This window comes from Macrotis lagotis, chromosome 1 (genome assembly GCF_037893015.1).
Source record: "Macrotis lagotis isolate mMagLag1 chromosome 1, bilby.v1.9.chrom.fasta, whole genome shotgun sequence".
NCBI lineage: Eukaryota > Metazoa > Chordata > Mammalia > Peramelemorphia > Peramelidae > Macrotis > Macrotis lagotis.
In genome coordinates this window covers 417923067-417948286 of record NC_133658.1, presented here as the reverse complement: position 1 = coordinate 417948286, position 25220 = coordinate 417923067, and the positions used below count along the sequence as shown (strand labels likewise).

The window sequence follows — 25220 nt, the reverse complement described above, 5'->3', positions numbered from 1 at the left end:
AGTGAACTTGTTACGTACGAGTGTCCTAGTATAAGCAGGCATTTGATAAGGGGTGTGGTTCCAGACTTCCTGATATGGAGTAACCACAGAAATAGCAATGATTCTGCACAAAGTTAGCCTAAGTGACTCCTGTTTTAACTGTGCCTGATCTTTGGATACATATGCAGCCAACCTGTAGAGATACCTTTGTGAATGAGTTTTTTTAAATATGGGGAAAAGCTGAGATGGCATAAAATCTGTCTTCTCATTGTATGTGTGTTGTTGTTTAGTTTTGTTTCAATTGTTCAACTCTGTGATCTCATTTGGGAATCTAGCTCATTTTATAGGTGAGGAAGCTAAAGCCAACAGGGTTAAATGACTTGACTAGGGTTACACAGTTAGTACTTCTATTCAGATGTGGCAAAAGATGGAGTACTGGGTCTGGAGTCAGGGCTTGAATTATATAATACAACTTCATATACTTGTGTGACCCTGAACAAGTCACATGAAAACTGTTTGGCTCAGTTTACTCAACTGTAAAGTGGAGATGATAGAACCTACCTCCTAGGATTGTTCTGAGGATTAAATGAAAACAATATTTTAGAAACAATTTGCACAGAACTTGGTGCATAGGAGACTGACTCTCTCTCTCTCTCTCTCTCTCTCTCTCTCTCTCTCTCTCTCTCTCTTCCTCCTCTTCTTCCTCCTCTTCTGGGATATAGAATTTTCTCATGCTTGATCTACTCAGCCAGTCTCATTCTTATAGTCCTATTCCTGCTCCATGTAGCAGCTGTGTTGCCATTCTCCTAGCTCCACTTGACTTCTTGTAGCCTCCCCTTTTCCTGTTTTGTGAATTTTCTGTGTTCCATTGGGAGATGAGTTCTTCTTGCATCTGGCTTCTGCCTGATTCATTGGAACTGACTAACTTTTCTTTCATGGGGTATGACCTATCTTTCTTCCCTCAGTGCTGCTTCTCACTTTCTAATTCATTCTTGGGAATTGTTAGCATCTCTTAAAAGGGATTGCCTGGTTGGACCTAGTTTTTACAGTTGATTTTAGGTACTTTTTCTGAGATTATATCCTGGGCTTTCAAAAACTTATTTTTTTTTAGAAACACACACACATATAGATTTATTTGCATATATATTATGTGTAAAGGTGATATTCAATTCCATTATTGCCCTATTTGTGTCCTCTTTTGAACTTCTTTCTGCTCTCTTCTGTGTCTTTTAAAATACTTCATTGATACTCCTTTCTTTTCTTTTTTTTGGGGAATATCATTGCCCCTTTGCCCACATTTCTTCTACCACCTATAAATCTCCTCCTCAAAATAAGAAAGTAAATAACACAACCTTTCCCTTGTAGGAAATAAGAATACTTAAGTAAAATAAGTCTGTATACTGGCCATTCTAAAAATACATACCTTAAAAATCACTGCTAAATATTGGAAACCACAATTTATCATTTTATGTTACATTGATCAGGGTACTCTTTTTCAAAGTTGTTTTTGTTTACAATATAACCATGGTACAAACTGTTCTGCTCAATTTACAAAAAGTTTATAGTAGTACATTAAAATTATTTAATTTATAGGATACAAAATTATTTTAATTTATGGAATACAACAAACATTTCTATAACATACTATAATTAAAAGAGATGACTGCACATGAAACTTCAAATCAAATATATATAAAACTTGCTATTCCTTTTAAATATATAATAAAATTACCATGTAAATTTCTTCCTTTTTTCTTTTTCCCCTATTTCCTAGAGATGGCGACAATTAGACACACATGTATTTATGTATAAAATCATTCTAGACATATTTATTTCAAAAAATCAATTCCACAAATGTAAGATAGAAAATGCATGATTGGATACAACGTTGTTCTACTCTTAGGGTTTTTTTTTTCAAGGCAAATGGTCTTAAGTGGCTTGCCCAAGGCCACACAGCTAGGTAATTATTAAGTGTCTGAGACCGCATTTGAACCCAGGTACTCCTGACTCCAAGGCCGGTGCTTTATCCACTATGCCACCTAGCCGCCCCCATTGTTCTACTCCTAAAAACGTCAGGATGGAAGGGAACACAAGGGAACACAAATGGTCCTAGGTCCAGAAACAGAGAAATGGGGAATCCTTCCTCTTGAGAGACAGTATTTATACTTTCAATTGTTGCTCTCTAAGATCCCTAAGATGAATCTTTGGAGGGAGATGCAGTTTCCTGAAAGTTAGGCTAGAAACGGTGGATAGGTTTAGGATATTCTGACCCAGTGCCAGAGTCAGGTATGTTTAGGAAAATTCATTTGGGTCCTGGTAAGACAGCTGTGGAGCAGGGCTCCAAGGATCATAGAGGTTGAATTCAGACAAGCAAGTTTATCAGTATATACTTATAAGCAGAAGAACTCATTCAGGGGAAAGGGCTATGGTGGACTGGAGTGAATTATCCTTGGTTGGAGAGTGGTTCTAAGAATTAGGTCATGTGGGGGAGTTTATATAGGGGCTAAAATGATCTTTGCCCAGTTATTAGTCAGGCACTTAGCCATGGATCAGACTAGATAGTCAGCTCTACTGAATTCCTAGGGGGATCTTGTTTGGCTCATGTGGGAAAGCAGTGTAGACTCAGGTCCTGACATGACCACCCTTAGGTGGTCTGACCCTTATAGCAATGGGACTGGACTATTATCATTGCCTGGGAGAGTGTCTTGGGATAAGTGGACCAAAGAGAATTACAAATATTTTGGAGTTTTAGCAGACTAGAAGTTTGATATCAATCACTAGTATAGCATGAAAATGAAGCCAAAGGAATCACAAAATCCTTTGATCTAAGACTTCATTAATACAATTAACATCAGAGTCACCTGAGTTTCAATCCCAATTGACCAAGTGATCTGATTCAGTCACATCATCACTGAACTTGGTGTCCATGAATGAATGAATGAAAAAAAACATTTATTAAGTGCCTTTTATATTATACTAGGCATTGTGATAGACACTGGTAATATAAATAGCAAAGTGATATAGTTCCTGTCCTTAAGAAGTTTGCTTTGATTTCAGTAGGAGCAGTCAATATATTATAGTTCTAGAGAAAGGTGGACAAGGCTGGTGAGAAGCCACTGTGAGATATTTAGCTGGTCTAGCATCAAGAATAGAAGATAGGGGAAAGATGAGAAAGAGTACATTTGTCTTCAGGTATTTGAAGGGCTATAAGGAATTAGATTCATTTTTTTCATTATAAGGATCAGAGCTATGATGAGTAAAGATAATTTGAATGTGATTTAGGCTCATTAAAAGAAAAAATTCCTCAAGAATTCAAGTTATCTATAACCAACTCTACAGAAAAACAACAAAAATGTACTACATACTTTGAAGTTGAAACTATATTATTAATATTTTCTTTATCACTTAATTTTAGACAATCAGCAAAAAAAATCAAGTCCAATTTTCAGAATTTGGCACATTTACCATTCCAGTTTTGAGCTTATCATAAGATCCAGTTCCAGCAAACCATTGAACCTACCCTGTCATTTGAGGTGTTTTAAATGAAACCACTTGCAGAGAGTTTTGTAGGACGATTTTGACACAACTATAGTTGGGACTGTATAATTTCTGAGATCCCTTTCAGCTATGAAATTATGAGATTCTCTGATAATTTGATTCCAGTTTAAAAAAAGAGGAAATTCCTTAAGAGTAGAGACTGTTGGACTGTTGAAGACTTTTTCTTTGCATCCATAGATCCTTATTCACAACAGGATTAAAAAAATGCTTATTGAATTGAATAAATGTCTAAGTTCAACTTCGACTCTGAAAATTTGAGATTCTAAGAGTGCAATTTCTAGAAAGGGTGTCAGGGTTTAAATTCTCTCACCCTCTTGGTAAATGACATATGAGACTCATGTTGGAGACCTAGGGTAGTTGAGGCTAAGACTTGTTTTTGAAAAGCTTTTATTTTTGCCACATTCATGAGATTACAATCTATCAAAATATTGAAAGATAAGAATTAGGAAAGTCAGGCTCCTGAGGGGAACAAAATGTAAGTCTCCTCACAAAGTAACTAGTCCTTGCTAGCATACTCCTCTCCTCTCAGGGTTACACTGACATTTTAGTATTTATATTCTATATTTCTATAGTTTTGCCTATTTGTAAAAGTTTGGTTTCTAGGTAGGCTTGGGAGATATTTTTATTAATTAATCCTAGACCCAATGAATTAGGATTTTATGACTAAAGCAGACTTTGGTTTATTTAATTTAGTAGAATATTCAAAATTCTACTTAAACAGTTTAAGCCTAGAAGATAAATCCCACAAACATATTTTACTACATACATGGTTATTTTGGACTTTTCCATCTCCTCTACCTATTATAGTCAATTAGTTTCCAAGGTTAGTTGTTGTGGTCTCCATATTTCTTTCATCTCCATTCCAATTACTAATACAGGGTCTTGATTGTAACTTACAGTCTGGGTTATTGCATTATCTTCTTTTTAGGTCTTCTCCTGGCTCCTTGCTACATGCTCTCAGACTAATCTGAGCACATCAATCTGTACATATTACAGCTCTGCTAAAAAAAAAAGACTTAAGTAGATTCCTATTGCTTTCTAAGTAAAGGTCCAGCTCTTTTGGCTGATATCAAGGTCCTGTACTCTATTACTTTTCTACTTTCCCAGCTATATTTCACATAATCATACTCTGCAGATGTTAATGAATATTATAACTCACATTGTTATAGTTTGTCTCAAAAATCTTAATGCCTTTTAAAACTTTAAGAACTTAAACTAAGACTTTTAAAGCACCTCGTATCAAAAGTTCTGGGGAAAACTGGAAAGCAGATTGGCAAAAACTAGGTATAGATCAACATCTCACAGTTTACCAAGATATGGTCAAAATAGGCATATGATTTAGACATAAAGGGTGATATCATAAATAAATTAGGAGAACATAGAAAATTTTACCAGTCAGATTTCTAGATAAGGGAAGAATTTATGTTCAAACAAAAGATAGAGAGGATCATGGGATATAAAAATGAATATTTTTGGTTACATTAAATTAGAAAGGTTTACGGAAACAAAACCAAGTCAATCTAATTTTGCAGTCAAGATTAGAAAGAAAGCAGGAGGGGGTAGCTAGGTAGCAGCTAGGTGGTACAGTGGATAAAGCAGCAGTCCAGGAGTCAGGAGGACCTGAATTCAAATCCAAACTGACACTTATTAATTACCTAGGTGTGTGACCTTGGGCAAGTCACTTAACCCCATTGCCTTAAATAAATAAAACAAATTTTTTAAAAAAGAAAGCAGGAACTGGGAAAAATTTTTACAGCAAATTTCTCTGATAAAGTCCATTTCTCAAGGATATAGAGAACCTGAATCAGATTTATAAGAATATGAGTCATTCCCTAATTGATAAATGGTCAAGGAGGCAGTTTTCAGAAGAAGAATTCATATGAAGAAGAAATCATAGTCATATAAAAATAATCTGAATCATTAGTGATCAAAGCAAATTAAAACAACCTTAAGGTAAAATTTCACACATATCAGATTGGTTAATATGACAAAAAAGGAAAATGACACATGTTGGAGGGAATATAGGAAAATTGGGACACTAATACACTGTTGATGGAGTTGTGAATCATTCAACCATTCTGGAAAGCAATTTGGAACTATTCCCAGTGGGCTATAAAACTGTGCTTACCTTTGATCAAAGAAGAAATCTGATAAAAAGGAAAAGGACTCATATGTACAAAAATATTTATAGCAGTTCTTTTTAGTAGTGGTAAAAAAAAATCAGAAATTGAGAGGATTACCATCAATTGAGTAATACTAGTGTGCCATAAGAAATGATGAGCAGAGATTCTCGTTCCCTTTCTTTTTAGAAAAAATTATTTAAGGCAATGGGGTTAAGTGACTTGCTCAAGGTCACACAGCTAGGCAATTATTAAGTGTTTAAGGGCGGCTTTGAACTCAAGTCCTCCAGGGCCATGCTCTATCCACTGAGCCACCTAGCTACCCCTCCTATCCTCTTTTCAGTGTTGGTGGAATTGTTTCATATTTCACAAAGGAAATATAATTTATATATTTATGGTATGTCAAGCAGCTAACAAAGGGTCTGGTCACAAGTAAAGAACCAATCAAATATCTGAGGGGAGACAGCAATTTAACATGCTGCTACATCTTCCTTAGCAACCATCAACTATAAGTAGGAGTGGTTTGGGGCCATATTCTATTAGTTAGGTTTTCACTGTGAACATTTACATCTCAGAAAAGAACAAATGCTATGAATCAGGGTTTGATTTGTTATTTTTTTGATTTTCTGGTCTTAAGAAAGTGATAAAAATTTAATAAAGCAAATTAAATTAAAAAAAGGAAAATAATGATTTCGGAAAAATCTGGAAGGACTTATGTGAACTGATGAAAAGTGAAATGTGTCTACTAGGAAAACACAGTACATAGGAAGCCCTGAAGCCTATTTATGGGTCAAAGCCCTATGGTGTATCTCAACTACTGTTGAAGTGCTGATGGAACTACATTGATTAACAATAGGAACATGAGCCTAGAGAGATGGGCTGAACACTTCTATGGTGTTAATATACCATCATCAATCATTGCAAAAACCACTGATAATTTGCCTGAAGTTCCAACTGTAGAAGAAGTTTTGAATGCCATTAGACTCCTTTCAAGTGACAAAGCAGCTGGCACTGGTTCTATTCCAGTTGAGATCTATAAGGTTGGGGGGGTACCATTGCTCATCCAAGAGATGATTGAAATTTTCCAGGTTATATGCATTATAAGGTTATCCCCCAAGAATTCAGTGATGTTTCCATTATTCATCTCTATAAAAGTGAAGGGAATAGATTGCCCTGTGACAATCACAGTTCAGTCATTGTTGGTAAAATTCTTGCCAGAGTCCTTCTCAATAGACTGATCCTTCACGTGGAAAATGATCACCTATCCAAGAGCAAGTGTGGTTTTAGAAAAGGTTCAGGAAGTTATATGATGTAGGATGCCCAACAATTCCAGAAAAAATGCCAATAGCAAAACAGAGATCTATAAACCATATTTGTAGATCTGACCAAGGTCTTTGATACTGTCAGTTTTGAGGGTTTATAGAAAATTATGTCAAAATTTGGTCGCCTGAAGAAGTATTATATGTCAATTTCATGATGACTCTAGATAGTGGATGATGTGCTTGAGATTTCCCAGCCACCAGTGAAACAAGTGTAACAAGGGTGTGTCCTTGCTCCTATACTTTTTAGCATGATATTTTCAGATGCCTTTGCTTAGGATGAATGACATCAAGGTCAGCTACCATGCTGATGGTAAATTCTTCAACTTGAAAAGGCTACAAGCTAAGACCAAAGTGGAGGGAGTATTGGGGCATGATCAGAAGTTTGCAGATGATTATGCACTCAATGCAGCCTCTGAAGCTGAGATGCAACAAAGTCTGGACTGATTCTCTTCTGCTTGTGCTAATTTTGGTCTAACAAGTAACACCAAGAAAACACAAGTGCTCCATCAGCCAGCACCACAACATCCATATGTGGGACCCTTGGTTACAACAAATGGAGAAGGTTGAGTACTGTGGACAAGTTCACTTACCTTGGTAGTATCCTTTTCAGGGAGGTAAGCATTGGCAATGAGATTAACCCAGGCATTGCCAGAACTAACTTGGTATTTAGGAGACTCCTAAAGAAAGTTTGAGAGAGAAGATAAATTAGGCTGATTACCAGACTGAAGGTCTACAGAGTGATTATGCTGACCTCCTGACAGTATGTCTGTGAAACCTGAACAGTCTACCAACACCATGCCAGGAAACTGAATCACTTCCATTTAAATCATCTTAGGAAGATTCTGAATATCAGACACTGAGGTCCTTTCTCAAGCTAAATTGACAAGCATTCAAACATTATTACAGAGAATGCAAATATATTGGGCTGGCCAATTGATAGAATTCCAGAAGTATGCTTGCCAAAAAGACTTTTTATGGAGAACTCACACAGGGCAAGTGCTCACAAGGGTGTCAGAAGAAGCAGTACTGGGACAGCCTCAAGTTCTCTCTTAAGAACTTTAGAATTGATTGTACAGCATGGGAGACACTGACACAGGACTACATAGCATGGTGTGTCCTCATCAGTGAAGGTGCTGAGCTCTATGAGGAAGGCAGGATTGAAGCAGTTCAAAGGAAATATGACATATATAAGTTTAGAGAAAGCACCTCAGATATTCACATGAACTATTTATGCCCAACCTATTGTAGAGCATTCCAAATTCATCAACCAGTCGGTCTGATCAGACACTGTAATTTGTCTCAAATATAGTGATATCATTTTGGTTTTCTTCAATAAAAGACAAGAACCAGCATAGGAAGGCCAATATTTTATGATGATCAACTGTGAATGATTTAGCTATTCTTTTTATTTTAAATATTTTTTTCTCATTTTGTACGAATGTGTTTTTTTACATTAATAAAATATTTTTGTTTAAGAGTAAATGAAATACCCCCTCCCCATAAATATAGAATTGCTTGAGCGATAAAGTAAAGGGGAGGAAAAAAAATTAAAATAAAAAAATAATAATAATAATTGTAGGTATGGCCAGGTGGCGCAATGGATGAAGCACCAGCCCTGGAGCCACGACTACCCAAGCTCACATCCAGCCCCATAGACCCAACAATCACTCAGCTGTGTGACATGCAAGCCACCTGATCCCCACTGCCCTGCAAAAACCAAAAAGAAGAAAAAAAAGACCCAAAATAAAATAAAGTAGTAATAATAGTAGGGGTGGCTGGGTGGTGGACAGAGCATTGGCCCTTGAGCCAGGACCACCTGGGTCCAAATCCGGCCTCAGACAACCAATGATCACCCTGCTATGTGTCTCCAGGCAGGCCATCCAGCCCCATTTGCCCTGCACCCTCCCCCAAATAATAATAATAATAAAAAATGTGCTTCAGTCTTTCTTCCAGCACCAACAACTCTGTCACGGGTGGATCACATTCTTTATGGTAAGTCCATCGCAAAAGTTACTTCCACATTTTTCCAGCATTGCCATTGCTGATCACAACTCCCTCCTTTCTTATTTCTCCACTACCACGTACTATATTTTCTCTCTCCTTTCACTCTGACTCTGCTGTAGGGTAGCTGAGTGGTGCAGCAGACAGATCCCTGGTCCTGGGGCCAAGAGGCCCTGAGCCCCCTTACCACCCCTTAGGCCCAGCATCCACCTGGCCCTATGGTCCTGGTCAGGCCTTCCAATCCCAGCCCCTTGCAAGAAGTAAAAAAGAAAATGTGTTATATCTGACCACTCTCCCCCTGTGGTCCATCCTCTCCTCCATCACTCACATCACCCCCCTTCCCCCTGATCCCCCCTCCTTCTTACTCCAGATGTCTATACCCCATTGAGTATATATGCTGTTTCCTCTCCTAGCCACCTCTGATGAGAGCAAAGGTTCCCTCATTCCCCCTTGCCTCCCCCTTCCATATCATTGCAATAGCTCATTGTAATAAAGAAAAATCTTATTATATGAAATATCTTGGCCTATTCCCCCTCTCCTTTTTCTTTCTCCCATCATATTTCCCTTTTTTTTCTACTGACTCCATTTTTACACCATATTTTATCTTCGAATTCAGCTTTCTCCTGTGCTTCAACTATAAAAGCTCCCTCTACCTGCTCTATTAACTGAGAAGGTTCATATGAGTATTATCAGTATCATTTTTCTATGCAGGAATAACATGCAGTTCATCATCATCATTAAGTCCCTCATATTTTCCCCCTCTCCTCCGCTTCTATGCTTCACCTGAGTCCTGTATCTGAAGATCAAACCTTCTGTTCAGCTCTGGCCATTCCAACAGGAACATTTGAAATTCCCCTGGTTCATTGAAAGTCCATCTTTTTCCCTGGAAGAGGACATTCAGCCTTGCTGGGTAGTTCATTCTTGGCTGCATTCTAAGTTCTTTTGCCTTCCGGTATATTATATTCCAAGCCCTACGAACTTCCAATGTAGTTGCTGCTAAGTTCTGTGTGATCCTGACTGCAGCTCCATGATATTTGAATTGTGTCCTTCTGGCTGCTTGTAATATTTTCTCTTTGACTTGGGAGTTCTGGAACTTGGCTATTGTATTCTTAGGGGTTGGTTTTTTGGGATCTCTTTCTTGGTGGGGGGATTGGTGGATTCTCTCCATTTCTATTTTGCCCTCTGCTTCTAGAATATCAGGGCAATTTTCCTGTAGTAATTCTTTGAAAATGATGTCAAGGCTCTTTTCCTGACCATGACTTTCAGGTATTCCAATAATTTTTAACTTATCTTTCCTAAGTCTGTTTTCCATATCAGTTGTTTTTTCAATGAGATATTTCATATTTTCTTCTAATTTTTCATTTTTTTTGGTTTTGAAGTATTGATTCCTGATTTCTGGTAAATTCATCAATCTCCCTGAATTCTATTCTTTGTCTGAAGGATTTGTTCTCCTCAGAAAGTTTTCTTATCTCTCTTTCCATCTGGCCAATTTTGCTTTTTAAAGCATTCTTCTCCTCAGTAACTTTTTGAAGTGTTTTATCCATTTGACCTAAGTTGGTTTTTAGCATGCTATTTTCTTCAGCATTTTTTGGATTTCCTTGACTAAGCTGCTGACTTCATTTTCATGTTTTTCCTGCATCTCTCTCATTTCTTTTCCCAGTTTTTCTTCCAACTCCCTCATTTGATTTTCAAAGTCTTTTTTGAGCTCTGTCATAGCCTGAGCCCAATTTCTGTTTTTCCTTGGAGTCTTTAGATGCAGCAGCTTGTGCTTCCTCATCTTCAGACTGAGTATTTTGATCCTTCTTGGGCTCATTTGCAAAATATTTCTCAATGGTGCTCCTCTTATTCCTCTGCTTGCTCATTTTCCCAGCCTGGGCCTGGTTTTGGGGTGCTTCCTGAGCTTTTGGGACACTCCCACAAGGGGCTCAGTGTGTGAGGCTCTGTCCTCCTTCCTGGTCTGTGAATGACCATATGCGCCCCCTTCTGCCTTGGGGCTGAGGTGGGGGGGGCCCTGCTATTCTATGGGGGGGCCTGGACTGCGATCAGGATCTAAATGTGGTCAGAGCCCCAGAGTCCTGTTCTAGGGGCAGAGGACAGAGCTTTGCAGTCTCTCTCTCTTCACTCCCCTCCCTAGGTTCAATGGGCTTATGACCATGCTGCTTGCTGTGTGCCCTGAGGGCTGGGCTCCACATGCTCGCTCTGGCAGAGGTCCCCTACTGTTCCCCCACTTTGTGCCTGGTGCTCCCAGGGGTGCAGCTCAGGAGATACCCCTGCTACTGTGAGCCAGGGCTCCCAGTGCCCTGGGGCTGCCTCCGGGAAGCTGAAGTTCTTTCACTCTGGTGGGCCACCCCTCTGGTGGGCTGCCCCTCCGACCTGGGGAGCAGAGCCTTTCTGATCTTTTCCAGGTTACCTTGAGTAGGTGGGTTCTGTCTCTCGGAAGTTTAGTTAGAGTCCTTAGTTTCAAAGTTTTATCAGAGAGTGCCTAAGAATGGATCCTTCATTGTCACCATCTTGGCTCCTCCCCCCAATTGAGCTATTCTAATCAATAAATGATCTCAGACAATTCTGAAGGACTTGAGATAAAAAAAATGTTTATTTCTAGAGAGAGAATGGATAGTCTGAGCACAGACTGAGGCATGCTTTTTAATTTTTTTAGCCTATTTAACATGGACATATGATTTGCATGCTTGTACATATATGACCAATGTATTTATTCCCTTCACAATGAGTGTGGGAGGGAAAGAATTTGGTACTCAAATGTTTTAAATGAATGTTAAAAAAGAAATAATAAAATTTTAAAATGATTTTGAAGTTTAAGAAAAAGAATGTCATATCATGATATATCATTTGCAGAGTATTTTCCTCATATCTTGGAAATACTGTGAATTTTATTATTCTTATTTTACAGTACAGGAAACTGAGTCTCTGAGAAGTTAATGACCTGCCTCTGAGTGAGTCTGAGGCAACTTATGAATCTTGGTCTCCTGATTCCAAGTTCAGTGATCTTTCCAGTATGCCATTGATTCTACATCTCAGAATGAACTGATCTTTTCAGTGGATGTGTCCTTCAAACATGCCATGAATTTTCTCACCTCATGCATTTACCCATGCTGTTCCCTATATAGAAAGTGTTTTCCTTTCCTCTTTTTTCTTGATGATTTCTTACCTACCCTTTTAAAGTTAAGAATAACAGCTCTTCATTGAGTAGTTCACTGATTTTCCCAAGTAGTATTATGTTGCCCCTTCAGATATCATATTGAAATTTGTTTGCTGTTTCCTAATACCCTTTCTTATAATTATATCTGAATTTGTATTATATACCCAAACCATTCTGGGATCCACGAGGGTAGGGACTGTGTCTTGTCTAAACTTGATAAGTCTTTCAATATGTGAAGAGAAAATTTCTGGTTCAAGCTTCTTTCCTCTACTGTGTGAAAAAAAACAACCCCCCAAATCTGCTCCAGACTGTCTCAAGTATCCTGACACTGTTTTCTTGAAGTAGGCAGGTCATTTATTTTGCGGAAATCTGCCAAATCAAGGTTTGGATATACATTTCAGCTCCAGTTTTGACTAGCTCATTTGACTCTTTCCCTGACCTTCCTGATACAGACATCCTTTTCTTTCCATCTGATTGTTTGTTTCCTGATGTGTATCCCCTCCTGCTCTCTATAGAATTTTGTTGTAGTCATTTTGATTATGTATGCATATTCTATATTAAGTTTTGAGACTCATGTTCTGGGCTCCCTTGACTTTATGTTCAATGAGGGCTACACTCTGGAAATAATAAAGTTCTTGAAACCACCTCTGCTACTGATTCAATGATCAGTAACAGTACCTGATCTCTCAGATAATTTTTATTGCAATTGCATAGCACATAGTGGGCAATATGTAGCTATTTCTGTCTTTAGACTTTTCTCTACATAGTATTGTTTTCTTTTTCATTGGGCGGCGGGGGGGGGGGGGGGGGGAGCAACAACCAGTAGGCAAGGATAAATTAGTTCTGACCCAAATTATGATTCATAGTATCCCACACCCTCTCCCTTCTGGAAACAGATACCTAAAGAAGGGAAATGGCTTGTTCTAAGGCACATGGAAGGTAAATGGCAGCATCCAACAAGAATTTGGGTCTCCTTAGTTAAAGTTAGGGGCTTTTTTTCTGTTTTGTTCTTGTTGACCAGAATATGTAAAGGCAGGAAGCCTTCTCTGACCACTGTAGCCTACAATGGTCTCTTTCTCCTCTGAAATCTCACTGGCTCTATTGTATGTACCACTTGTTTGACAATTAATCATTGACTGTCTTGGATTGTTGGCTAACTGTTCATGATATCTAATAGATCTGGATGCAGTGAATTTTTGTATCCTTATCAAATATACAAACAGATAACTCTATAGCTTTAACAGAGTATTAATATTAGGAAGACCTGAGTTTTAATCTTATCTCAGGCATTTACTAACTCCGGGGCCTTGGGTAAATCATTTAAATTATTTCAGCCTCAATAATTTATCTGTTAAATGGGGATAATAATTATACCTACATTTCAAAGATATTCAGTTAAACAATCCACAGTCATTTATTAAGCACCTGCCATGTGAAAGGAATTGAGGAAGCAAGGATAAAAAAATAAAACAATTCCTACTTTTAAGGAACTTATGTCCAAATGTAGTAGATGAATACATACAGAAGCATATGCAGAAAAATTTAAAGAAAAAGTACAAAATGATATATTAGAAACTGAAATTATTCTCCCAACCCTACTCACATTGATAGACTTGAGTACCCAGAATTCAGCTGATTCTTTTCCCTTTTATATTCTAGGCCTTAATGGGGTTTTTTGGAAGGGGAAGGGGGAATTATTTTTCTAATGGTATAATTCATAACACCTCACAAATATGCCTTCCTCCATTATTATCAATTGATAGAAAATAGTAAGTCATTTTTAATTAGCTTCTACAAATGGGATTTGAGTATGATAGTAAGAATGGTTAAAGAACATCCCTCTTCCACACCTCCTCCCTCCCCCCAAAGTCCATGACCCAGTGTATCACAAATACATACAGAATCCAGGGGAAAGTGGGGTTAAGTCAAAATTGCACATGTGGCTTAGCTCCTATAAGTCCATTTTGCTAGATGCCCTGAGATGTTGCTATTAAGCTCAGAGTTGGCTTTTCTGCTAGACTTCTTGTTGTGCTTTGAACTTGTCTTTCCTCAGCATATCTTTCCTTTACTGTGGATGCAGACATTGCCATGAATTCATTCTGTCTTGGACCTTCTTCTCTATCTATATTTCTTCTTTATTCCCTCTTCAGCTCTGATGGATATAATTGCCATCCCTATGCTGATAAGATTCTTAAATCTATCTATCCTTTCCCAAAACTCTTTGCTGACTTCCAGTCTTATATTTCCAACTACTTTGAATTCCAGTAGACATTCAAATATATATATTATTAATTATTTTTGTTTGTTTTGTTTTGTATTTATAAAGCAATGGGGGTAAGTGACTTGCCCAAGGTCACATAGCTAGGTAATTAAATGATTTGAACTCAGGTCCTCCTGACTCCAGGCCCAGTGACCTATCCACTGTGACACCCATTTGCCTCCTATTTGTTTGTTTTTTTAAACATTCTTTTTTTCTTAGGTTTTTGCAAGGCAAATGGGGTTAAGTGGCTTGCCCAAGGCCACACAGCTAGGTAATTATTAAGTGTCTGAGACCGGATTTGAACCCAGGTACTCCTGACTCCAGGGCTGGTGCTTTATCCACTGCGCCACCTAGCCGCCCCCACCTACCTTGCTATTTTGAAACCATCCCCTTCATCATTTCACACAGCACAATAGTATTCAACTACAATCATATGTCATGACTTTTTCAGCTATTCCACAATTTATGATCATCCCTTCAATGCCCAATTCTTTGCCACCACAAAAAGAACCGCTATGAATATTTTCCTTTTTTCTTTAATCTCTTTGGGGTACAGACTTAGTAATGGTATTGTTGGAATAAAGGGTATGCACAATTATCAAACACAGTTTGGACATAGTTCCAAAGTGTTCTCCAGAAAGGTTGGATCAGTTTACTGCTTCTACATCAGTTCATTAGAGTAACTATTTTTCTCTTATTGCCCTCTATTATTTGTCATTTCTAATAAGTGTGAAGTGTGAATTCAAAGTTGTTTTAATTTGCCTTTCTTTCTCCAATCAATAGTGATTTAGAGCACTTTTTCATATGACTATAAAAAGTTTTCATTTCTTCTTCTGAAAACAGACTATTTTTATCCAGTATTTTTTAAAAAATTGACTCAGTTGGATATTCAGAATATCTTTAAGAGATGAGACCTTTATCAGAAAAACTTAGGTAAAATTTTTTGATATTGCTTCATTTCTGTGGTATCCTTTGTCAAAATGTAATTTCCATGATTATCTCTTGATTATCTATTTTGATTAGGCCATTTTTGCTTTTGCTTTTTCTGAAATCATGTTTGCTACCACATTTTTTTTAGTTTAGCTAAAGCATATTATTCAGTAGATAACTTAAAGTCAACATGTCGATTTCATTATCTTTTTTTCCTAACTTCTCCAGTCCCTGCATTTCTATTATACCATCCTCTTAGTCCCTCAGACTTGAAATCTAGATATCATCCCTGACTCTGAATTATGTCTCATCCCCCATGTTTTCAAGACCTAATAATTTCATTTTTTCAGCATTTCTTGAATATGTCCACTTCTCTCCTCTGACATTGATACCCCTCTAATGTAAACCCTTATGACCTCTAGTCAGGATTATTGCAGTAGCCTGCTGGTGGGACTGCCTGTCTCATCTTTCCCCACTCTAATCCATTTTCTATTCAGCCACATAGCTTCATCAACTTGTGGTATATTTTCTGGGATGTTATAAATGATAATATCAAAATCAGGTGCAGCAGCAACTCTTCTTGGGAAAGATTCTATAGGGAAGAGACTACCAATCTGATAGTCATTTGTAGGAAGAAGTGAACATAGTAGCCTTAAAATATTTAGGTTAAATTAAGTTTTCTAGCTTCCTTCTCTCTCTCTCTCTCTCTCTCTCTCTCTCTCTCTCTCTCTCTCCTTCAGTTCTTCTAGTGGAGAGGTTGCTATCTATCATACCTGCCTTCAGAGGTCTTGTGAAGTCCAAAATTGTCAAGAAGAGAACCAAGAGTTCATCTGACACCAGTCAGACAGATATGTCAAGATCCAGAGAAACTAGAGCTTGAAAATGATTCAAGGGCCAGATCTTGATGCCCAAAATTGGTTATGGAAGCAATAAGAAGACAAAACATATGTTATCAAGTGGATTCAGAAAGTTTTTATCATAATGTCAAAGATCTATAAATGCTTCTTATGTACCTCAAATCTTCATATGCTGAGATTGCTCACAATGTTTCCTCTAAGAATCACAAAGTCATTGTTGAGAGAGTAGCTCAGCTAGCTATTAAGATTATCAATCCAAATATTAGATTGAGGAGTGAAGCAAATGAGTAAAAAGCTATGTACATTTTTATTTGTACTAAATAAATCCTCAAACTACCATCTGGTTTTGTTTTTGTGGAGCTTTTGGAGGGGAATTTGAAAAGTCATTATTTTGCAATTTCTATCTATTTCTGCTGTTGTAGGTGAATAAGAATGTTTCTTCTTATTTTTATAAAAGATGAGCAGGTGAAAAATTAAGCTTTCTAAATTAATTCTATGGTATAGGATTATATAAAAGGAATTTCTGCCTAAAATTATACTTCTATTAATATCACTTGTTTGATGTGACAAATAGGTTTAGTGAAAAATAGTTCAGATAACACAAGACAAAATAGTTTTTAGTATAATTAGGAGTTGATTTTAAGTGGACTTCTCTGTGTTCTGTTTAAACTAGAAAATACTGGAAGAATGTTTCTTACACCACTGGTGTGTCATCTGTCCAATGAAATTAATAGATCGGTTGCTTAAATATCCAAAGTTCATGGAAACTTAGACGGTCAGTAAGAAATGATAGTCTTCATCTCCCTTCATGTGTTGGTCCCTCATGGCAGTGAACTCTGCCTATCCAGTTGTAACCAATATTGTAACCAAATTGACAGGTTTATCATTGATATTTGAATTTTACATGCATCTTTGAAGGTGGGATCATGGTACTTGGGGAATCAGTGTATGATAAATTACATGGTCATGGCAATCTTGCCCATGCCCCTGGAACACTCTCAGGATTGCACTGCTGCCCCTTCCCATCCTGCCCTGCGTATGAACCTGGCCCCTTTGGGGGTATGGCAGATGAGACATGGTCCCTAGTGGACTGCTTCCTTACATCAAGTGTCCTACTTTCTATATCATTCTGATTCTTATAATCAATTCTTAGAGTCTTATCCTGGGCATGGACTGGATAGAAGTAAAGGGACTCCTCTCCCATGCCAACTTTTATGTTTAACATAAAGACATAGAGAAATGGTCCATTACCTTTTTTGTGTGTCATAGAACCTTTGTCATTCTGGTGCCACCTATGAACCTCTTCTCCAAATAATGTTTTTAAATGAATAAAATAAAATACATAAGATTAGAAAAGAAATATATTGCAATTATATATGTTAAATTATATAGATAGATATATTAAATTATATAACTGCACCTCTAACTACATCTATATATCTATGTATAATATATCAATCTATCAACAAGCACATGGACTCCAGGTTAAGAACCTCTGACATAGAATATAGATAAATCATTTAAATAGACAAAAGTTGTAGATTATCAGAGCTGGAAGGGATTTTAGGTATCATCCAGCATGATTCCTATCATTTTTGTATTTGAAGAAACAGTTCCAGAGAGGGGAAAGAAACTTGCCTAAGAACACACAGAGCAAGAAGTTGATCTTGTTCTCTGCTCTTCATTACATTATACTTAATGTTCCTCATTATAAGGTAAGCTCTTTGGACTGAGACCATATCTTATTTATCTTTATATATACCTGAACTTCTAACTTTTTGAAAAAAGTATGCATTTAGTTTGTTCAACAAATAATTAACCAAGTGGAAAAAATGCCACAATATGTGTGAAATGTGTATAGCAAGAAAATTAAAGAGCACCTTATGCCAGTGAAAGGGAAGTTGAGGAGAATTAAAAAAAATCTGTTTCCTTGACTATAAAATGAGAAAAGTGGAAGGTATTACTTCTAATTGTCCTCCCATTGCCACCATTCTGTAGACCCACACTTCTAGGGTACTTTTTGCTGATAACAATCAATACAATGAGTATTCTCTCATTTTAATTACCCTCCCACTTCTGCTCTACCATATTCTTAATGTTTCTGTGAATGAGTTTGTTAGATTGTGTGTCTGCATAGTTGACTGACTTCAGGATCCATCCCTAAGATGGTCCGGCTCAATCACTTTTACGATTGTCAGTATTTCCCAAAGTTTCTGGGAAAAGTTGTAGTCCTGGTTTTATCACTCAGTTTACTTCCTACTTGTAATCAGCTTCCTAATGCTATAATTATGCCTTTGACTCTTTGTCTCTAATAGAATGAAGTCTGCTGGCGATAGCATTACTCACTTGCTTTCAGATTCAGATAAGAGACTGTAAGAGGTTTGTTCTTTTTTCTCCAATACCAGAAAATCATATTTTTGAATACAATGCAGTTGTTTTCATCACCTTTGAGTCTTAATGTCTTTTGTGACAGTTATCAAGTTAGGTTAGAGAACACTCCTAATAAGGCAAGTTTGTGGGTCTGGTAGGTTCAGCCTCTTTCTGTTTCAGGACCATGAAATATACTCTGACCCCAAGCAGTTATGGTACCATGTATCAGAAATACAGCTAGGTGGTACAGTGAATAGAGCACTGGTCTTGGAGTCAGGAGAATGGGAGTTCAAATCCAGCCTCAGACACTTGACACATACTAGATGTGTGACCTTGGGCAAGTCACTTAACTCCACTTCCTTGCAAAAAAGAAAAAAGAAAAGTGTTTATCCATCACTTTAGAGAGTCAATAAAAGTCCTTTTTAAAGTACTAGTATAGCATAAATGTCTCCCAAACCTCCCAAATCCTTTTCAACTTTATTCCTTCTATGCAGTCATTATCTTGATTTTTTTCAGAGTCTTGGCTAGAAGGTATTTCATGTGTAAAAGGAATTTCTTTGACCAAGGGACATAGAGCAGCAGGATCTCCTGGATTTGCTAATGTTCTGAGGTTTAGTCTTTTATTTGGACTTAATTTCTTGATCTATAGGCTTGGGTTTCTTGGTCAGAGATTTTACCCTTGCTCAAAAGTGGAAAATTCTTTATATGTCTTGATTTTAATCTTTGAAGGATAGATAATACCTATTTATCATCCTTGTAAAGTTACTTGATCAAATAATAACTCTGTTTTTCAAGGTTTCTCACTTCCAAAGTTAACTTGAAAATTAGTTTATAAGGAAAATACAGAAACAAAGATAAATCCAAAAGGCAAAGCCATGGTCTTCTCTACCTGTGGATAAAACCAACAAAGACTGAAAAAATATTTAATCACCCTTACATCTATCATCATTCAATCAGCAAACATATTCAGTTCCCTATCATGAACTTTTGTGCTAGGTCTTTAAGAAGATGCAAAAATTAGATATGACATGATCCTTAATTTCTTGGAATTTCTGCAGTATGACACAGATATTAAGTCATAATATATTTGTTTTTAAAAAGCATGAAATGAAGGAACTGAATTAGATATCCCCCATGTCCCTAAGTTATCTGGTAAAATTATTGGTAGGAAACCTGAGGAAGATATGCATCAAGAGCATCTGGTAGGCCATGCTATTGTAAGCTCTTCTTGGGTTTTGTGTTTTATAAAGATTGTTCTAGAGGCAAAAACTTAATCTAAATGAAGAACTCCACTGGTTAGGATTTGGGGGCCTATGGAAGACTAGTGTGAGGATATTGGGAGTTGCCAACTGTTTCCACATTAGACTATTCCTGGCTTTCTTTGCTCCTAAGCCCTGAGGGGGAAGCAGGTAGGAATGTTCATACTTCTAGGATTCCCTAATTCCCTTATTGTTAACTGACTTCTAAAAGAAATGAAGGGAATAGAAGATCTTAGGTCAGTGGATAAACCACAGGGATATGGGCATGGAAAGTTGTTATCCAATGTTATCGCCTATCTTCTCCTACCTGTTGCCCATCTTTGGCCTGCCAAGTTGTAGCCTTGAATTATTCTCACTATGCACTGCCTTCAGTTCTACTAATGTGCTGATGATGAAAGCTGGTGAAAATCATCAAACTATGCTATTTCCATTACAAATTTATTATGTAATCTCAATTATATCCTCACTGTGGCAAGACAATCCTTTTACACTCCCTATTTACTATCCCACTTACCACATCAATTTCCCCAAACTATTTAATTTTTCCTTAAACTCCCTATGATTTTTCCTTCTCTCACTCTCTCAACTGAAAACCTAGTCTCATATTTCCTTGAAAAAAATATGAGTCCATTTGTTGTTATTACCCTCTTATCTCCTAAAATTACCTTGTCTCTTATCTCTAGAATTATTTGCATGTCTCTTACTATTATCTACTCCTTCACCCCTATCTTCTTCTCAAGGCAAAAACCTAGTGATTAGAAGGTGGAGGGAAGGGGGGGGCAGATAATGAGTTCAGGTTTTGACATATTCAATATAAGATGTCTATGAGACAATGAGTTTGAGTGTCCAATAGGAAACTGGAGTTTTGAGACTGCAGGTGAGGAGAGAGAGAGGTTAAATCTGAGTTTTGATTTGGAAGGGATTCTGCTAGTAAATTCTGTATATTTTACAGAGAAGAAAACTGACTTTTCTAGGGTTATTCAAATAAAAAGTAATAGAACTGAGATATGAACCTTGAACCTTAATCATAAGAACTGCAAGTACTGCTCTTTTTTTTCATTACTATATATATATATAGTATATATTAGTATTATATAGTATATATAGTATTATATTATATATATATATATATATATAGTATATATTCTTGCAAAACTTAATGTAAAGAACAAAGAATGGGGCATTAGTGAATAGTAAATTAGTGAAAGGTAATTTTGATGGGATCCTGACCACTTTTGTTACTATTTACTGGAGCAAATAGGAGGTCACAGGCTTAAATCTTTTACAGATGATTAACAATAATATTTAGAATTCATACAGAACTTTAAGGTTTGCAAAACACTCTATAAACATTGTCTCGTTTTATCCTTCTAACAACCCTGGGATGTAGTTCTATTATTTCCTCCATTTTAAAGATGAAGAAACAGAAGCAAGACAGTGGTAAAGTGATTTATCCAGGGTCACACAATTAGTAAGTATCAGAGGTTAAATTTGAAGTTCACTCTTCCTCACTGTATACCTAGAACATGAGGGTAGGAGAAAGGAAATTCTTTATTAATAGTTATCAGGGTGTTTTATAGGTTTATATTATCACAGGATCTAGAACTGAAAAGGAATCATGGTACTCATTTGGGCTAAATCTTTTATTTTGTGAAGGAGAAAATATCTTTGTTAGATTAGACATAGAAGATTTACAAACTATATCTGACCACCTTGCACCCTGCTCAGAATACTTTAGGGGTTTAATTTTTTTTTTCTTTTGAGTACAAACTTAATGATAACGAGGAATATCAAGCCACAATATTTGAAAGGCATTTCCTCAAAGAATGTATTCTTATCGAAGAAACCTATCTCTTTCTGCCTTCCCAGTTTTTCAAATTTTGGCCCTACCTTCTTACGCAAGCTTTTTTTACACAAAACTCCAAAAAACACAACCCATCCTTAGGATGAGTTCCTCAGCATAATGCTCAGTCACTGTTTCTTTCAGATGTACTGCATTTCCTCACACTGAATTTATTAAAGTTAAGACAGTGTGACCATGACTTTGGGATTTTTAGAGAAATTCCTTGTTTACGCATCATTTGATCTGAGCTTCCTTCTCATTTTTGTTTAGGGAAATAAAGCACATATAAGGGAATAAAAACTACAGAATTGTGGATAGAGTTATGTTTGAATATATGACCTCCTTCTATGCCTCCACATGTAATATGGATGTGTAGGGGAGTCCTTCATTCTTGCTGGAAGGAAATTAGGTAAAAATGGTAGAATCTCATGTAAGTATCATCAAGGAAGTATTCCCGGTGCATTCAAAAGACATCCTCCTTTCCCTAGGTGAGCTTTCTCCTTTCCAAGGTTAACCCATTAAATTATATTCAACTATATTTAAGAGATTTTGATTCACTTTAGTTTTTTATTATCTCTCTCTCTCTCTCTCTCTCTCTCTCTCTCTCTCTCTCTCTGTCTTTCATGTCTCATGTGAATCTACTTAGTCCTCTGATTCTTCAGTGTAGAAGCTGCTAAATTTTGTGTTATCCTTATCATGGCTCCATGATGTTGAATTGTTTCTTCCTAGATGCTTGCAATATTTTCTTCTTGAACAGGGAGCTCTTAAATTTGTCTTTAATTTCCTTGGAGTTTTCATTTTATGATATCTCCTACTAAAGAAGTGATTGGTAGATTCTTTCGTTTTCTATTTTTCCCTCTGGTTCTAGAATATCATGGAAATTTTCCCTTGAAAATTTCTTGAAAGATGATGTCTAGGCTCTTTTTTTTTTGATCATGGCTTTCAGGTATTCCAAAAAAATTTAAATTATCTCATGTGGATCTATTTTCTATGTCTTTCCAATGAAATATTTCACAGTCTTCTTTTTAAAAATTTTTTTAGTTTTGCTTTATTGTTTCTTGATTTCTTATAAAGTCATTAGCTTCATTTGCTCAATTTTAATTTTTAAAGAATTATTTTATTCAATGAGTTTTTGTAACTACTTTTCCATTTGACCAATTCTACTTTTTAAGGCATTCTTCCTCTCATATTTAACATTTGACCTAGTCTGTTTTTTAAAGGTGTTATATCTTCAGTATTTTTTGTCTTTTACTAAGCTGTTGACTTTTTTTCATGATTTTTCTTGTATAACTCTTATTCCCCCCCCCCAATTTTCCCCATCTCTCTTATTTGATTTTCAAAATCCTTTTTGGGCCCTTTCATAGCCTGTGATCAATTCATGTTTTTCTTGGAGGCTTTGATATAGCAATGTTGACTGTGTTATCTTCTTCTGAGTTTATTTTGATCTTATTTGTCACCAGAGTAACTGTTTCTGTTTGCTTATTTTCCCAGTCTGTTGCTTGACTTTTAACTGTTTAATTAGGGCTCTACTTCTAGGGTGGAGGACTAATCATCCCAAACTTCAAGGGTTTTGTGCAGCTGATTTTAGAGAAACTTCTAGGGACCTATAATTTTCATTTCTTGCAAGGTCATATTCCAAGGTGATGTGATTTAAGGAGAGGTGTTTGCTACTCTCCTGGCTTGTGTTCTGATCTATGAGCAGCCACAAGCACTCTTTTCTGTAGGCTCTGGTGTACTATTGTTCCTCCTCAACCTGAGACTGCCACCCAGATTTGAGTATGAGCAAGGCAGCAGAGTCCTCCCTCAGTGCTAGCAAAGACAGCCCTGTAATCTTCTATCTAGGCATTTGATCCCTTTATTGGTAGTGGCCTCAGAGCATGGCAAGCAGCCGCTGTCTCAGCTGGTGGTCTGCTCCTGTTCTAGTCTGTGGCAGACTGTACTCCACTCCTGCCTTGGTGCATTAGATCTTTCCTGTTGGTCTTCCCAGTTGTTTTGGGATGGAAAATTATTTTGCTCCATCTTTTTGGGGGGTTCAGTTGCTATAGAATTTGTTTAGAGTTATTATTTAAAGGTATTTGGATGGGTTTGGGGAGATTCAAGTTAATCCTTGCCTCTACTCTGCCATCTTTGCCCAGAATATATTTTTAAATGGGGAAAAAAAGTATATGTCTTGAAAGATTTTTAGTTAGGATAATTTGATTTATCCTTTTAATGATTTTGGCTCATAAATAATATATGTGTTTTACTTGTAGGAACAAAATTGTAAGAGGAATCTGCATAACAAAAACTTGAATCCTGTATCTCACATGTTTTATGTTAAAAAAATAAAAAAGATTTCTCACTATTAACTAAAACATTATTTGCAAATTCAAACTCTAAATGAAGACCAGGCATTTGGAATAGTTGGTCTTTAGTTCAAATTCAGGAAAAAACACAGCACTTATCACCAAATCAATAATTCTAACTCTAAAGCTGACTAAAAGCTTCCTTTAATCTTCTTCCTATTAGGCTCTTTTTAAACTGACACACTCTTGGGGCGGCTAGGTGGCATAATGGATAAAGCACTGGCCCTGGAGTCAGTAGTACCTGGGTTCAAATCAGGTCTCAGACACTTAATAATTGCCTAGCTGTGTGGCCTTGGGCAAGCCACTTAACCCTTGTTTGCCTTGCAAAAAAAAAAAAACCTAAAAATAATAAATTGACGCACTCTCTCTTTGAATTATGTGAGTGCACCTTGAAAGAAAAAACATGTGACTGTTCCATGCAATTTGTCAAAGAAACTAGAAATCCAGAGTAGCTTTTTACAAAAACACATGATGAAGACTCATAATCTTTGTCCCTCCCCTCCCCCTAGGATGTTCTGAAAAACTGATAGAAAGCCAAGTTTGATTTCTGCAAAGATTCTTCCTAAAACAAAGTTAAATGTGTTTTCCAGCTTAGTTATTAATGTTTGAGTAACTCTCTCTCACTGTCAAGATTTCCTTAAAGTAATATCTAAAATTTTAATTTAGATACTTTATCTTCATCCCCTTATCAAATAAGCTCCACTCAGTTCCAACATGCTAAATTCTTTTTCAAGAATACATGTTAATGTTCAGATCTATTTGCCTCATGTTTACATGGTTGCTTTTTAGTCAAATTATTTATATTTAACTTCCTGAATTTTTCTCCTAAAACACTCTGTAGGTGACTACTTTATGGATACTAATATGATTGTAAACTCATAGTTCTACATTTGTTTAAAGAATAGGAAAATCACAGAAAATGTATCACAACATAGTTTAAACAATATTATGAAGCTATTGAGAAGGTGACTTCTTTATAAACGCTAATTTTCATGCATTTCAAAAGATTTGACAGAATTAAATTCTGTATTTTCTTATAAAACTATTCATTCTTTCCCACCTCCCTCCCCCCACCCCAAAGCAGGTCTTCAATTATGGTTATCAACTGATAAAAGGTCTTTAAAAGAAAAATATCTTAATAATGATTATTTCATAGAGAAATTTTCATTATAGAATTTGGACATTAAGTTGAGGATGAGAAGAGGGCTTACCCTTGCGA

At 36.6% G+C, this 25220-nt stretch overlaps 1 pseudogene; it reads left to right on the top strand.

The window, feature by feature from the left end:
• Positions 1–13069: 13069 nt before the first annotated feature.
• On the top strand, positions 13070–16475 carry LOC141504233 (large ribosomal subunit protein eL32 pseudogene; annotated as a pseudogene).
• Positions 16476–25220: the final 8745 nt, after the last annotated feature.